This window comes from Meleagris gallopavo, chromosome 2 (assembly GCF_000146605.3).
Source record: "Meleagris gallopavo isolate NT-WF06-2002-E0010 breed Aviagen turkey brand Nicholas breeding stock chromosome 2, Turkey_5.1, whole genome shotgun sequence".
NCBI lineage: Eukaryota > Metazoa > Chordata > Aves > Galliformes > Phasianidae > Meleagris > Meleagris gallopavo.
In genome coordinates, this window is record NC_015012.2 from 104763377 (window position 1) to 104778812 (window position 15436).

At 46.4% G+C, this 15436-nt stretch overlaps 1 protein-coding gene across 4 annotated transcripts in view; it reads left to right on the forward strand.

Annotated features, from left to right (window-relative positions):
- The window catches only part of EXTL3 (exostosin like glycosyltransferase 3), a 116945-nt gene that overhangs the window by 14252 nt on the left and 87257 nt on the right, over window positions 1-15436 (forward strand). For 2 of the 4 annotated variants that reach the window (XM_010708084.1, XM_010708082.1), the window contains exon 2: window positions 7666-7731. The exons of 1 other annotated variant lie outside the window; for it this stretch is intronic. The gene's annotated coding sequence lies outside the window, so the exon portion shown is untranslated. Of the gene's footprint in view, window positions 1-3960; window positions 4141-7665; window positions 7732-15436 lie in introns of those variants that run through there. One more of the 4 variants, XM_010708083.1, reaches the window with a different exon arrangement.

The following is a 15436-nucleotide window of genomic DNA, read 5'->3' on the forward strand; positions in this document are numbered from 1 at the left end:
TTGGAGACCTGCACATAGCAGGGGGTTGGAACTGGATGAGCATTGTGGGCCTTTTCAACCCAGGCCATTCTATGATTCTATGACTTGAAGCAACAGTTAAATGGCTGAGGAGCATTTTGGAGATAGGCGTTGTGAATATGGATTAACTGGAGCTGTTTGTTATTAAGGCTGCATTTCAAGCCTTGCAGTCTGTGCTAGCAATATTCAAGTCTTCCTGGCTTCTCATGGAATGTGATGAAGTACTTGCTGCCTGCTGTCAGCCTGCGATCCTCACTTTAGTAGATGGGGACTCGTTCATCTGCCAGGCAGTGGCTGCTGGCACACATTTGTCACCCATGGCCACTCCTCTCACTGTGATGTGCTCTTTCCTCGCTGCACGCAGAGTTTTGGTAATTAGAGGTGATCACTGAAGGGGCCACATTCATCGTTCAGCATCATGAGTGAGCTCTCTGCCTCAGTGCCCATTTCAGGCAGCTGCATGATGTTCAGCAGCTTTGTCTGCCACCATCAGACAGATCTCTAGATAATCTAGCAAATCTCTTTATTATGAGGGTGGGAAACAATGTGCTTTGATTTACAGATGTTGCTGCACAAAAAGTGCTTATGTGGAGTCTCTGAATGGCAGTATCTGGGTGTGTTTAGCATCCTTAATTTGAGTGCATCCCTTTTCTGAACGCATCCTGCGTTTCTGCGTGCTCTTCTGGACAGAGCACTCGTTGGTTTGCATCTGTAATGTGGATGGCCATTTACAGACAAGCAGATGATGAATAATTTTTTAGCAGTGTTTCAGGCCAACTTGAGGGATTTCTCTGGGTCAAGAGGCCTTGAATTTAATGGTAAGAAATACAAAACAAGCACTTCATCCCCTCCCTTTTCAACCCTGCCTGTAAAATTAAGACATACAGTACTGCTCTCTCTCATCCTGTTTTGTTGTTTTTTTTTAATTACCTCCTGTAAACACCTTTCCTTTCTCTCCCTCACAAAGCCGCAGGAAAAACTTGAAACCGTTTTCAAGTGTTGGCTCCTGTATATGCAGGCAGGTCTCTATCCTGGCTGTGTGGTCAGTTTGATTGGTAAACGATTGGGTTGAAACCAACTTGCCTGACAGAAAAGCTTAAATGTAACCGTGATATGCTGTGCAGGTACACCACACTTTTATTGCGACAAGGGAGAGGAGGGAGGGAAATGATGGTGGAGTAGGAACCTCCTGTAGGCTCGGCTTGGTTTGCAGAGCTAATGAACTTAGGGTATTAGTTTCTTTACTGTTTAAGATGAGGACAGCGTTTGAATGGGAGGCATTTACGTCTTTTGTACAGATGTAGCTGTGTGTAGCTAAGCTGTTTCTTTTCTTTCCCTGAGGTCTGCTTTATAGTCAGTGGAGAAAAGCAGCCGTTTGTGCGGGACAATTCATCTTGTCCTAAGTAGACATCTTGAACCAATCAAGTTTTATGTGCCCTAGAAGTGCCTGCTTCTTTTGCCAGCTACAGAGAGCCAGATCAAGCTCGTTCACATGCAGCAGTAATTGTTCATGGCCAGCCACATCTCAGTGAATGAGAAGTGGCATGCACAAGGCCAGAATGGGAAGCTGGAGAGGCTGTGTGAGCTCCTCTGAGCTGCAGCTTCCTCCCTTTTGAAAGAACAACGAGGTGATGTGATCGCCGGATCCAGTTGTGCCGTATGGTGGCAGGTGGGGCTTTGTGACCCATTTCTTCCCATTACAAGGAGAATCATGGTACAGTGATACAGTGAAGAAGTTGGAGGGTTTTTTCCCCCACTCTCCTGATCCTGGAAAGATGGACCAGTTTGCCCAGACAGGAATGATCCAACTGGATGGGGAAATGTCTTTGTTGCAAGCTTGGAAAGGGACTTGTAGGGGGGGACTTGAAGGGGACAACATGAAGGGCTTTTCCCAGTGATTTTTGTATCTCTGGTCAGATGTTACTGGAGGAAATCGCACTGCAAATGTTTTAACTCTCTAACTTGAGCTGAGACCATACAAAGCAAATCCTCCCAGCCTGCAAGGGTGGGTTTTGTATAGGAATCAAGCTTATTGTCAGCTGTGGTGTTCAGACCCTTGGGAAATCGTGACCATTGTCTGGGCTATTATTGCTTAATAAAAGCTTTGCATTTCCTCATTCAGACTCTCAGAAATCTGGTTCTCTGCTTTCAAAAATAACTCCGCGTGAGCTGCAATTGGGAGCATTCAGAGGAAATTCTTCAGCCATTTAAAACAAAGTGAAGGGAGGGGAAAGAAGCCTTCCTTGAAGTGCTTTTACTTGTCAGCAGAGAGTGATTGTGTCTGAGTCTTCTGCTTCTGCTCCCTGGAGGAAACACATCGGGGCGAGAGCTTGCTTCTGTCCTGCCAAAGGTTTGTTTGCTGCAGCCTTGGAGGATTTGGAGGATTTGCTGGGGAGCCCTGATGCTGGGACAGGTGCAGTGAAAGCCTCCTTTTGGCACGCCGCTGGTGGCTGGCTGTCTCCAGGCAGGTGATGGGACAGCTGCAACTGATGCCTTTGGCTTTGAGGCTGCTCCAGAAGGAAAATCCTGTGCCCCGTGGGCACCGAAGGACGCGCAGCACTTAGGGCCCCCACTCCTGCCGACTCGGTGCTGGCCTCTGGCTGCTGCCCAAGGCAGGCACTGTGGGTCCCAGTAGGGGACAGACACAGAGCCAGCACCTTTCACAGCTGGCCTCCTCACTGCTGGATGCTGGGCTGGGAGTTCTGCTGAGCAGGGGAGGAGGCAGGGAATGATGCTGCATGCAGGAGAGTCTGTGCTGGGGGCTCTGCGGGGTGCAGCAGCCCTGAAGTCTGTTCTCTGTAGTTTTTGCTCTTCCTGACTCCTGCTGTAAGGCTATGGCCCTGCACAGAAGCCCTTGAACTATTTTGAAAATGCTTTTTTTTGAGACTTGTTTCTTTCCTCGGGTGTGTGTTCTTTAGGTTTATTTTCCTTCCCCTTGTGTGGGAATAATTACATTGCTTGTTTCTTATGCTCTGGCTTTGAAGAGGAGGAAGAACGTATTTGGGTTTGGTTTATTTTTTTCCTCCCGCATCAAGCAATGTGGTTTCTGCTGTTAAAACGTTCTGGACAGCAGTTGCTGCCCACGTAGAGCACAGAAATGTGTGTTTAGTGGTTGTGAGGCATGCTGGCTCTGGGCGTGCCGCCTTGCTTTGTTCAGTGCCAGTGTACAGCCATAACTTATCATCCCCTTTAAGCTGGGGAGATATCATTTACATTATTAGCAAGTTGTGCACTGTGCAGGCCAGAATATATATACCTGTATGCATGGACATATACACGTATGGGATATGTACATAGGAATGTGTTTTGAACTAGGAATTGGATATGGTGATCCTTATGGGCCCCTTCCAACTCGGGATGTTTTATGAATTAAGCCTTTCTTTGGAGCTGCAGGTTGCTTACAGGATGGAGGCCACAGCAGGAGGTGCATGGCATCATGCAGTGCTATAGGAGGTGGTGGTGGGAAGGCTGTCAGCTGGGGCATGGGCTCAGTTTTACCACCGAGATAGTAAATTTTCCACTGACTTGCCTTTTCATTGCATTGAGCAGCTTACAAGCCGTAATGAGGTAAGAAAACACAAAGAGGAACACTGGGGTAACTGTGGGCTGTGGCACGAACAGGCATTTGCTGTGTGAGAACACGGGGAAAAGGCAGGGTCCTGCAGCAGCAGTCTTTTCACCTTTGTGCAGATTGATGGTGATTTTCTGAGTCCCCGTGTGCACCATTAACATTCCACACTTGTGTTTGGTGCGTCTGCTGTGGTTTAGTTTGTAGCTGTGTGACTTATCCAGGCCCATACCTGAAGAATATGGGTGCTCCCCCCTCTTTTTTTTTTATATTTTGTTTTTTTTAACCACTGACATCTAAATATATCTAATAAAAATGCAGGCTGGGGCTCTTAAATGAGGCAGTAAGTCATTCCTGCTCCTTCTCTTTTTCAGAAGAAACCACCTCACACACTGCTTTCTCTTTGTGCAAACTTCTGCTTTGCATTTCCACCCATTCATCCTAGCGTGAAGCCTCGCACAAAAGGCAGCAAGAAAAGCCTCTGCTGCTCCGACCCTTTTGGTGTGCGTAAACCTGAACTCTCGCAAAGGGAAGCAGCGAGTCCGTGGGTTGGGGTAAGATTCTCTGATTTTTGAACCTTTAATTTCTGGGAGGAAATGGCTCTGCTCCAGGAACAGCTCTGGTTTTCGAGCGCGCTGCTGCTGCAGCAAATGGGCCGCGGTTGTGGTTTGACAGCTGAAGTCAGGAGACGCCTGTGAAATCAGATTATGGTGGTGACTGTGCGTGAAATCTCGGGTGGCTGAGCAGCACCGTCCCCGATGCACCACGTTCCTGGAGCAGCATTCCCTGAGTCGCCGTGCCTGAACGCCTGTTTGCTTCGCAGTGCTGCTGCTTTCAGCAGGACATCTGTTGCAGGGTTGGGCTGTGATCTGCAGCACTGAGGTGTGTGAATAGGGGAAGAGAAGCACTTGTTTTAGAAGGGCTCCTTCCCTTTTTATTTTTTTTCCTATTTTTTCCTCTTTCCCCACAGCTCACAGTAGGCGTGCGACCGCCTCCTGAGGCAGTCTGCACCTGAAGTCACAGCAGCCCCTGCTATCAATACAAGCTGGGGATGTAAGGATAGAGCACAGCCCTGTCGAAAAGGACCTGGGGGTAATGATGGATGGCAGCTGAACGTGAGCCAGCACTGTAGCCTTGCTGTCCAGAATGCCAACTGTACCTGGGCTGCATCCAAAGCAGTGTGGCCAGCAGGATAAAGGGGGGATCCTGCCCTTCTGTACTGTTCTGGTGATGCCTCACCTGGAGCACTGCATCCAGATGTGGAGTCCTCAGTACAGGAGAGACACAGACCTGTTGGAACGTATCCAGAGAAGGGCCACAAAAATGATCCATGGAATGGGACACCTCTCATAGGAAGAGAGGCTGAGAGAGCTGGGGCTGTGCAGCCTGGAGAAGAGAAGGCTGCAGAGATACCTGAGAGTGGCCTTTCAGTACTTAAAAGGGAGCTGTAAGAAAGGAAGGGACAGATTCTTTACCAGGATGTGTTGTGATAGGGCAAGGGGAAATGGTTTCAAACTACAATAGAGGAGATTTAGGTTGGACTTAAGGAAGAAGATCTTTACAATAAGGGTAGTGAGGCACTGGCACAGGTTGCCTAGAGAGGTGGTGGGTGTCTTGTCCTCTTCAGACAGCCAAGGTCAGGCTGGATGGGCTCTGAGCTGTTCCTTCTCATTGCAGGGAGTGGGAGCAGGTGGCTTTTATGTGTTCTTTCTAACTCAATTCTGTGCTGATTCCAGGTGGGCCTTGATGTGGTAACAAGCTGTAAGTTGGGGCTCTTTTTGCCAAAGATAGATTGTGTAGCTGTGCTGCTTCGCCATGGCTTTGAAGGAAGAGGAGGAAGGAGCCTTTACAGCTCTGTGCTGTGATGAAGGACTGAAAGTCTGTATCTTATTTTAGTGCAGAAAACAATGGGTCTGTGAGTAATTGTTTAACCACAAGCTATGTCAAAGCAGCTGTGGAAAAAGAAGAGGAGTTGACTGAGACTTCAGAGATGCCAGTCCTCATGAGAAGCTTCTGGGGGAAGGCAAGCAGGGCTGTGGTTTTGAGTTTAATACCTCTTTTGACAGGCAGTCAAACCCCAGCAGTCAGATGTAGCTGGGCTGTGTGCACAGGCTGAGGTGCTTTATTTACAGGCTGTGCGTTCATTCGTTCGTGGACATGGAGGCCCAAGGATAAATCATTAACTGCAGTACTGAAGCAGCAGCCAGGTGCCCGCTGAGCTGCATTCTCTCTCTGCTCCCCAGCACTGTGTGTCCGCTCGCCGCCTGATCCACAAAATCCAGCTGTTTGCAGAAGAGGTCTCTAAGTCATTAACGTTAATTAGCCAAGTTCTGCTCTATGAATATTCCCGTGTTCTGCTCTTCCAAACCATACAAAACACTGAGGCCGTGTAACGAGCACGTCAGCAGCCATCGCTAATTGGCTGCGTCCCCCTGAGGACGTGTCCACCTCTGGGGAGTGGGAGCTTTGGTGTTCTGCTGCCAGGAAGCCAGTCCCCTCTGGGCTGTCTCACAGACCTGTGCAGTAGTTATGTTGTTAGATTTCTGGCCTTTGTTTTAATCATTAGTTTCTCTTCTGTGCGTTCTGCTTAATAAACAGTGCCATTTTTAATGTTATTTATTACCAAATTTGTCATTAGTGCTTTATTGTAATCAGTGCCGACAAAGCGCTCCGTTTGACATATCCTCCAGGTGGGGGTTGTGATTTAAGTGCTCTTCTGAAAAGCTTTTATGCCATGAGAGAGGCGCTTCTCGTGCTGGCAGCAGCTCTAAATCTCTGCCTCCGAAAACCCATCCCACAGCACCACCTTCTTCTTCCAGCTCTGCGCCAAGGAGAGTCACATCCCCTGCAAATGGTGCTCTTTGCTCTGTAGGTAAATAGGAGGGCTGCAAAGGAGAATCAAGTTAGGCTTGAATTTTTCTGTATGTTGGGGTTGAAGAAGCAATGTGAGCCCAGCAGGTGTTCTGTGTTTACGACAAGGAGGGATGCTCTCTCAAAATAAGTACGCCTTGTCTTTAATTTTAAGTTTTTGGTCTCATCCAGAGAACTCCTGGTTTTGCCATTTGATTATAATTTGCATTTAGATTGGCTGCCTGAAGCGGTGTCGCTCACGAGACGAGATGGGGCTGAGTCCTGTGCAGATCTGACTGAGAGTAATGGCATTTACATAAAAACCATTAGCTCTGTTATTGATAAACATGAACAACATCCATTTCGAGTAATTTTCTGATGAGGAGTCTTTAATATAAGCACACAATAGTGCAGCAGTAGTGACTCTCCTGCCCCTCATCCCTCCTCACTGACCCCTTGTTGTTTTAAGGGCAAGTCTGAATGGAGATTTTATTGGCAGGGAGATGAGGAGGTTCCTGTTCCATTTCTGTGAAGTGGCCAGTTATCTCCGTGCATAGTAGGGAATTATTTAATGCCCATCTTAAGAGGGGTCTCTGTTAATTGAGTGTGGATTTAATGTCTCTCTGAAGCACAGTTGGTCTGTGTGTGATGCACATTAACATGTATGGCTAGTGATGTGTTTTACTTCTCTTTGCATCATAACTCCACTCCGTTGGGTAATCTTTTGCTTGATCACAATGGGGTTAAGCAGAAGATGAGTGGCCCCTTATTACAGGGGTACAGTTTGTTGAACCAGTGTGTCTGTTAAAGGCACTCCTCAGTGTTTGCTGGATCACAGCCCTTAGGTTCCTTCTGGGCTGCATCTTGCTAAGGGAGTTCTTGTTTCCCCTGTAATAGGCAGAGCACATGTGTCATGGTGCTTTTGGTGGTCACTGTGTGTCACAAACAGACATGGTTCTCTGTAGCAGCCGATTTTTGTAGCTATTGGTGCTATTCTCTTACATAAATATCTTGCTTTACACTTGGATCAGGTCAGGCCTTGCTGAGAGCCTCTGGAGGCAAGCAGTCCAGAGCTGATTTCAGGCACTGCAGCAGTGCTCTGAGCTTTGCCAGCATTCTTAGTTCTCAAGCTCAGTGTTGTGGAGGATCTGCCCAGCTTTCCTCAGCTGGCCTGCTTCTTGGATCTGTCACTTTGCCTATACTTACAGCCTTTTTTTCTCTCTCATAAGATCCAGGTGAATGAGTGGACAGCTGGCTACAGAGGAGAGACAGATTCTATTTGATCACCTTTTCCAGTAAGTACCTTACATTTCTAGGATGGGACTTTCTGTAATGCCTGCTGTTGTGACATTGCGTCGTGTCTTCAGGTTGACTTCACTGGAGAGGAGCATTAACTCTGCTTATTTGGACAACACTGCCATAGAAATACAAACTCCTTTGGCTTAACTTTTGTTTTGAGAGAAATTGAAGCTGATGGTTCTAGCTCCTTTTATCCAAAGTGCTATATTCTGCCTGTACCCCACTTCCAGTGGTGTGCAGAACAAAGAACCAATACAGTTGTGCCTTGTACCTGTTGGAGGCTGTGGGAAATCTATGCTGAAGGCGTTGCCACATAATTTAATAATGTGTCATGTGTGGTTTCCTGTGCTGCCGAGCAGAAGAGGCCCTGGGGTCAGGAGAGCAAGAGTTCACCTGCTCTGTTCCAGCCTTGCTGAACTCGATGAGAGAGGATGAGCAACCTGCTCAAATGCAGGGGTTCTCTTAGAGGCATGCTGTGAAGTCAGTTAAATGAGGCTTGACTTGACTTATGGGATGGAAAGGGTATGAAGAAAGAACTGGAAATCACTGCCTAGTACGTGGCAAGGATGGCTTTTTTTTTCCTGAAAGTAAAGGAGAAAATTCTTATTTCATGGGGACTTTTTACACATTAAAATATCTTGCATGCGCACTAATGGGCTGTAATAACAAGCCTATGCTTTATGAGGTGTCTACAAGTATTGTTTAACTTGTTACTGTGAGGGACTTCAGTTAATACATACTGGTTAAGTGGAACATGTTGGCCCGTCTGGTGCACAGCCAGGCTGAAATAGTTAACTGCCTACTGTAGGCATCTGCAAGCTGACTCTCAGCTTTTGGATGTAAAATGCAGGCGCAGACACAGCAGGTGAGAGTGGGAGCTGTGATGGCTGAGACCACTGCACAATTAATTTCATTCTAATGACCCTAGCAGGCTGCTCTCCTAAGGATGGGATGGTGAATTTTAGAACTGAAGGTGTTCATAAACAAAGGACAAGGGGAAATCCTTGTGCCCCTGGAAACTGGAATGTGTTAGTAGGTTGGTGGTTTAAAAACATCCTGGGCAGGGCAGATAATGCTTGTGCTTCTGTGCAAGAAGGGGAAAAAGAAGCTTTCTTATGTGTGGCTTCTTATCTTCTCACCTCTGGCAAGTGTCGTGAGACATGTCTGATGTCCTTGGTTCGGATGATCTGTTCCTACCTTATGCACCATTCATTTAGCTGTTTGCTTCTGAATTCAGGACGGTCTTTCTACCTTTGGCACCTTTTGTAACGTGCCAAACACAGTGGGGACTCCCTTCTCAGCTGGCACAGTGGCTGCTGCAACAAACGCCGTGAGGAATGCTAAAACTGAAAGTAGCAGAGAGGTCGTGGGAAGAACAAGTGATGCTGCTATTGGACAGTGCTGCCCCATGGTCATAATCGACAGATCTAATCCCAAGTGTGTTTAGAGTCAGATCCGCTGACTCCAGGAGCTAAAATAAGTCAATATCATTGAATTCTCTTTCTCCTCGCGTATCTTAAGGAGAGTTCTGTAAGTTGTAGCCTGACAGCTGTGCAATCTGCAGAAGGCCACAGGGCTGCCTAGGCTTCCCCAAGGGCATAATTTGGCCTGCAGAACACTTATTTCAGCCGATGCTGTGTATGGCAGGCTCAGCACTGACCTTCAGAACCAGGTATGCTTTTGTAAGCCTGATGAAGAAGTAGGAGACAAGGATTTGAGGCCTGGAGTCCCTTTGTAGGGCAGAAGATTGTGATTGAAGCAAGAAGTCTGCGTATATGAATTCAGATCAGTAGGAAATGGCAGAGGGATGGAACAGATGAGATGTTGGAAACAGGCTCTGTCTTTGATTGCCATCGATCAGAATGGCAAAAGAACTGTTTCAAAGAAGTCCTTAACAAGTCATTGTTTCTCAAGACTGTGCACTAAATGTCTATATAACTGGGCTGGGGTTGGAATATTAGGAAGCTTTTCTTCAAGCATCACCTGAGGCTTCGTGACTTGGCAGGAAAGCTACATGTTGGGGAGGCAGTATTGCAGGCCCTTGCTGTAAATGGATGTGGTTGATGCTTCCTATGCAAGCACTGGGCTCACTGTGGTTATGTTTGCCCTCTGTCTGCTCACAACAGCACTTAAGAGCACAAAGTGAGGGTGGTTTGGTATTGCACACTAGTATTCCAGACTGAAAGATGGAAAGCTGATTGAAAGCTGATTCAGCTATTTTCATTACAGACGTTCAGTGACTTTGACCGTCTTCACTGCTCTTCTGCCCTCTCCTTCTGACGAGAACTTCTGGTTGTGGTGCACATCTGGGTTTTCCTCTCTTGAATGTTTTTGGAACCTTACTTGTTAGAAGCTTGAAAGAGCCATTTGGTTTGGGGGCCAGGCCTTTTGTTTCAGTGCTGTGTTCATCACCCTGGAAAAGAGGCCAGGAATTCTGTGTGCTCCACATAATAATAAGCCATAGATATCTTTTTTTCTAAAAGGCAGAAATTTGTGCCTAATCTAAAGACTATCAGAAAAGCTATGAATAAACGTGATGCATTCCAGTGCACTGAGTCACTAGGACAATATAGTATTTAACAAAGAGCCCTGGCAGATATTGTGGGCCTTTGTGCTGAAGCTGTCAGCCCGGATATGTGACATATCTTTGTATCCTGCAGCAATTTCAGGAAACTAAATGGCTGTTAGCCTGCACTGCCTCTTTTAAACAGGGACACAGAGTGCTTCAGATGTTAAAGCTTCTCCCACCCTCCATTGGTTAAGAGGGGAAATTTGTATCAGAAAAGAGAACAGTTCTTATCTGGATAAACATAGAACTGTGTCATCAAACAGGTACTGATTCTGCCAGGAAGAGACGTGCTCCTCCATCCACTGTGCTTTGCATAAGTACTGTTTATTTTATTAGCGCTGTGCTTCCCAAAAGTAGAACTGAAATACAACACAATTAAAATCTTAGCGTTGCAGCCCCAGGTCTGCAGTGATGGTCTGCATACTGACGTGCCAGGGGCTGAGCCAGCTCTGTGGTTTTGTATTTCAGCCCTGACTCACATACATGGCTTTTGTGCTACTCTAAGGTGAATCACAGCTCCGGCGAGTGTGGTTGAGGTCCTGCCCTGCGGTCAGGTTGAGAAGTCAGGTTCTCAAGTCACAGTTTTCTTCCTCGGCACTGAGTCACAGCTGTGTGACCTATCTAGAGAAATGTTTGCCTGTATTCAGTGCGAATCTCCATGTCCCAGGGCATCCAAGAAGTGGATTTCCCTTGGACAGGGGATGTGCATGGCATGAGGAGCAGGAGAGATGCATGCAGAAGCCATGGGATGATCAGGGCTCTTCTTGTGTAATACAGTTCTTTCTCACTGTTCTTTTAACAAATGCATGTGTGAAATTGTATGCATTTAGCTTAGCAGCATTCAGGCAGCCTACAGTGACAATTTCAGGTATAGTTTAGTGAGATAGTAAATTGAGAGTAATTTTTAATGTGGTTAAGATCCAAAGAGCCAAATAAGTGTTTCTCTTGTAGGATTTGATGTTATTTTTGGCTAGGCTGTCCTTACAGGGTGCAAATGTGCCAGATGTCAATCTCTACAAGGGATCAGCTCTTCCTGAACAGTGCTGGAACACTCTCTGTTTATTTGTCCTTGTATTCCACTGACTGAATAATATGGCCAGCATGGAAAGGGCTTGTAAAATGCTGACTTAAGTGTTGCACTTCTGCTTTGCACGGGAAAACAGCTTGTGGTGGAGACACTGCACATAGTTTTAGTCTTCATTTTGCTTGGAGCAAGGAATGGTTTGGTGCCCTTGCTGGGATCCCTGCTCTGAATGGGGAGCTCCAAGAAGCCAACTTACGCCATCGCCCAATTACTTCTTCATTTAATACAGCCATTGAACTTTGGGCTTGAGGCTGCATGGGACAATGCTGTAATGGTGGAGTGGTAACAGGGAGCCTTTGTGACACAGTGACAAAGCCAGCTGTATGTGCTGAAGTGCTCCTGCTTGCTAAGCCTGTAATATCAGTCCCTTCCTCTCCCTTCCCCTGAAGGAATTGGTTTGTACTTAGGTAGAATAAGTCACTGTTTGTGTGTTTATTTCTTTTCTGCTTACATTTCTCATTGAATTCCACAGTCAGTAAGAGGAGAGAGCTCAAGTGAGGCTAAAATGTATGCAGATTTGCAGTTCTCCATCCTTCCTATCCTCTTGGTGTTGTTGTTTTTTTGTTTTTGTTTTTTTTTTCCTTCAGTACTAAATCACAAAGTTCAGCTGATCTTCTCCAAGCTCTTTCCTGGGCTCATTGCTGAGCTGCTCCTGGGACAGTGTCTGAGCAGGTTTGCCAGCCATATTTGCCATGCTGTCTCTGGTACAGGGACAAGCTGTAGAACAGTTTCTTCTGCTCCTCTTATGCCTCCATCCTAAAAAGGAGAAATATACAGAATATACAGAGATATCATTCAGGACTTGTGTCTCGTAGAGAAGAGCTGGAGTGCATAAGCATAGATAACTGTAGGATGACATGAGGCTTTCCCTGCAAACTGAAGAATAGCTTGGCTCTAACCTGCATCCTGACCAGGTGAATCAGTCCAGATTGCCTCCAGATGTTGCCAGAAGGATGTTGCATATGGATAATAGATGATCTTGAATGCTGGATGGAGGCCAAAGACCTGACCCAGCAGAGGTCCTCCTCGTAGTCAGATGGTTGCTTTGCTTTGCTCTGTTGTCTTCCATCAAGCACCCCAGGTACTGTAGCACTGACGTATGGCTCTTTGGCTTTCCTCAGTGCCTCCTGATTGCAATATTACTCATGTCTCCAAGGCTGATTGGAAGTAATTTCTGTATGTCTGGACTTTGGCACCTGGGACTGGAGTGGTGTTGCAGACTGTTAACAAGAATACTTGAAAGTACAAAACCTGAAAACAGATGATACCTTGCCTGTGATAGAAAGATGTTCCAGTGGTTATTTAATAACAAAGCTATTTCAAAGTGGTTAAAAAAGTATTAAAGGAGCTCTCCAGGAGTCTCACATTACTATAGTAACGACTGCGAGGCGGGGAACAAGTTAAATAATGTTTGCCAGAAGCGCTAATTTGCTTCTGTGAGTAAAATCTATAGACAGCTGGAGGTAAACACTTTCTGAATAGCCTCAGACTTGATAAAAGATTGAGTAGTAAAGTTTCAGTTTGGATAAAAGTACATCATCTCATGCTGTCAGCTGGAGCCATTGCTACGCTGCAGGTTTGCTGGGAAGTTTGAAGAGGGGCGCCTAGGATTGATAAGGGAAGCACGAGTGAAATCCTCTTCCTTTTGTGTGATTGAGGATGCTTCCAGTGCAGTTTGATCACAGAAGGCCTCAATATGAAAAGGATTTACTTTGTGGAATTGTTCTGTCATTACTCAGCGGGATAATTGACTTCTGATTAGGAAGAAAATAAAGCTGAACGTGTGTGTTTGAGGTTATAAAGTCTTCTTCAAAAGGCAGAGTCTTACTTAAACAGCGACAGCCCTGACAAGAACAGGATGCTTGTGTCTCCTTTATGCCGGCATTGATGTAACAGCTGTTGTTGTTTAAACAGCTTGTTCCTCCCTTCTTCATGCTCCTTCTTCCTCCTGTTGTAAATCAAAGGAAGAAGAGTGGGAATCAATGTTGTTATCTTATAAAAAGATAAGGTAATTAAATTTTTTCACTTCTGGAAATGGTTTTGTCCTGCGAATCATAGAATCGTAAAATGGCCTGGGTTGAAAAGGAGCACAATGCTCATCCAGTTCCAACCCCCTGCTATGTGCAGGGTCACCAACCAGCAGACCAGGCTGCCCAGAGCCACATCCAGCCTGGCCTTGAATGCCTGCAGGGATGGGGCATCACAGCCTCCTTGGGCAACCTGGTCCAGTGCCTCACCACCCTCTGGGTGAAAAACTTCCTCCTAATATCCAACCTAAACCTCCCCTAAGTCATGGCACTATCACTGGACTTGATTATACTTATGGCTGCTTTCCAAGTTCAGATATTCTGTGTTCCATTATGGGAAAGAACTGGGTAGCAGCTGCCTGAATAATGGTAGCCAGACTCTGCTAAGGAGTCTGTGCCCTTCTTGTTGCCTTCCTTTAGATTACTGGGCGGAAGTTTCATTTCTGCTTCTATGTGCAAGCTTCAGCCTGGACCTCTTTTAGACAGTCCTGCAGGAAAAATTACCTGGAAACATGAATCTTTAATAATCATCACTGAAGAGCCAGGTTATGACCCTGCCTGTTAGTATTTCCACTTCTGACAAGAGTCAGGGTGTGGGTGGCTGACCTGGAATGGGTTCAGCAGCATTGCGCAGTGCCTCAAGCCTCTGTGCAAATGTCCAGCTGTGGCTGCTGCTCTGGATGATGCAGCTCTTACAGGTGTACTTCAAGTCTTAAAAGAGCACTTTCAGAATAGAGTTTTAAGTTGGGAGAAGTGGAAGATGAATGCACTGCTGCATTGAAACTGCCCCTAAGGAGGGGAAAACACACTTCTTCCCATTCGTCCTGAATCCTCTGTTTCATCTTGTGCTGATCCAGCTGCTCTCTTTCCCGTAGACAGATTTAGTGTCCTTTTAATTCTGCCTAAAGCCCTCACTGTGAGACATTGCAGAGCTGATGCCTTTGAGAGGGAAAGGAAGCCTGCCTTAGGTCTCCGGGGAACTAATTTATACCGATACTCTTGGGTTTGCTATTGAAGTGTGTCTCTGTTGCTATATGCTTCTACCTTTGAGATGCAGAGTGAGGTGCTTCATCAGGTCTGCTGCTGGCTGTGGGGCTGTAAACACAGTTCTTGATCTTTTGCATGATGGAGCAGGAGGGAATTTGTATCAGAAGCAGTGTAGCCTGTAGGAATGGTGATAGCTCATCTGTACTATGCACTGTGGGACTCGCGTTGAGTACTGTGCTCAGTTTGGGCCCCTCACTACAAGAAAGACATTGAGGTCCTGGAGTGTGTCCAGAGAAGGGTAATGAAGCCGTAATGGGTCTGGAGCATAAATGTTACGGGGAATGGCTGAGGGCACTGGGATGGGTCAGTGAAGCAGAGGAGCTCAGGGGAGACCTCAGCACTCCCTGCATCTCCCTGAAAGGAGGTTGTGGTGAGGTGGGGGTTGGCCTCTGCTCCTGGGTAGCAGTGAAAAGATGAAAGATGTTTGCCTCAGGTTGTACCAGGGCAGGTTCAGGTTGGATGTTAGGAAACATTTCTGCTCTGAAAGGGTGATGATGCAGTGGCACAGCTGCCCAGGGAGGTGGTGGGGTCACCGTCCCTGGAGGTGTTCCAGAACCGTGGAGATGTGGCCACTGAGGGTGTGGGCAGTGGGCATGGTGGGGTGGGCTGGGGTTGGACTCAGTGATCTTAGAGGTCTTTTCCAACCCGAATGATTCTATAAATTGACAAAATATTCATCCTGAAATGGGATGGTTCAGTAATTCTGGTCAAAGTCGGATTTTGTTCTTTCTCAGCAAGTTGTGTATTCAGCCCTTAACCTTTTGACAGAGGAGCTTTTATTTATTATTAGTAGTAGTTTTATTTTGTAAGTGACACTAGCAGATTAGGATGTGTGGGAACAGAGTAACTTCACCCTTGCCAGCCCTGGTAGATAGCACTGATGTATTACTGTCTGATTGGATTTTATTTCGGTACAGTAAGAAATCCTTGTATATATAAAGAAGGGTTTATGGCTGCTTTTTTTTTTTTTTTTT